General features: G+C 44.6%; 1 protein-coding gene across 1 annotated transcript in view; it reads right to left on the bottom strand.

Moving 5' to 3' along the window:
- SLC1A3 (solute carrier family 1 member 3) overlaps positions 1–1,488 on the bottom strand; it is a 111,917-nt gene that overhangs the window by 104,828 nt on the left and 5,601 nt on the right. The window lies entirely within an intron of this gene.

Raw genomic sequence — 1,488 nt, 5'->3', positions numbered from 1 at the left:
GGATTGCCCAACCTTCCTTCCGAGGAGTGGCTGGTGGGTTTGAAACCGCCAGCCTTCTGGTTAGCAGTGAAGTGCTTTAGCCACTACGCTACCAGTCAAATGCCTTAGGCATTGTAAATAAATAAATCTGAACCCAGAAACCTATCTGCCATTTTTTTTGGATTTCTGTTGTCTAACACCTATGCTATGGTAGGGAGCTCTGGTAGCACAACAGTTGAGTGCTCAGCTGCTCACTGAAAATTTGGCAGTTGGAACCCATCAGCAGCTCCACAGGAGAAGGACATGATCTGCTCCCCTAAAGAACACAGCCTAGAAAACCCCATGGGGGCAGTTCTACTCTGTCACATGGGGTCACTATGAGTTGAAATCAACTCAATGGGACCTAACAAAAACAGCCACCTCATGCAATGCCCTCTGTCAGAGGGTTCTGTAACTGAGGTGGTACCAGCACAGTGCTGTCAGACTGTGCCCACACCACTAATTCAAGCATTTGGCTAGTTTGACCCCTCTACCAGTCAGTTTCATCTGGAAGCTGATAGTAAATCACATTGATTAACCTGTCTGGCTGAACCAACTCACGTAGATAGGTATCAGGTAAATGTCTGAGGCATAGAATATCACTGTGTCATTTCTGAAAAACTACTTTCAGGCAGGCAGTATAGGACCCTAGAATTACTGTTGTCACTGGAGAGTAGCTATAGAGCAGGACAACCTGATTCATCAACCATTTAATATTCAAAGACACCTGTCCTTGTTCAGTTTGGAAGTTGTAGGGATACTTTCCAAATCTCTGTTTATTATGAAGTGTCTTCCACTGTATCTCTACCACAGCATTTAAAATGTAACATATCCAAACTGAACTTATCTTTACCACTCCAGTCTTTGCCTTGTATTCTACTTTTGCTGGTGGCACCATCAACCACTCAGTCACCTGAGCCAGATATTGGGGTATCAGCCTGCAGTCTGCTCTCTCTCACCTTTCACATTTCATCAGTCACCAGGTCTCATGAGTCATCTTGTAAAGAGGTTTCAACTCAACTCCCCTTTCCATCCCTACAGTTGATGCTTCAGTGTAGAACCTCAGCTAATTGTTGTAATGAGGCTAGCATGGATAGTCCCTGAGGGCAGGGACTAGCACCCAGAACAGCGTGGAAAAGAGTATGAGCTCAGAGCCAGAATGGAGCCAGAATGATGGATTTGAATCCCACTTGACATGCATCAGCCATATGATATGTATCTGAAATTCAGTTTCCTGTTCTGTAAAATGGGGGTAATAAAATACCTCCTTTGGTGGGTCGTTATGAGGATTAAATGAAGTTTATATACTTACAGTGCTTTACATGGTGCTTGGCACAGAATACATGCTTAGTGTGAGCTATTATTGCTAGCATAGTGCCTAAGGCATTTGACTGCTAACCAGAAGGCTGGTGGTTCAAACACACCAGCCACTCCTCAGAAGGAAGATGGGGCCATCTACTTCGTAGTGAC

This window comes from Orycteropus afer, unplaced genomic scaffold, assembly GCF_000298275.1.
Source record: "Orycteropus afer afer isolate SDZICR_OR568_19922 unplaced genomic scaffold, OryAfe1.0 scaffold00378, whole genome shotgun sequence".
Classification (NCBI taxonomy): Eukaryota; Metazoa; Chordata; class Mammalia; order Tubulidentata; family Orycteropodidae; genus Orycteropus; species Orycteropus afer.
This window is presented reverse-complemented; position numbering and strand designations above follow the sequence as displayed.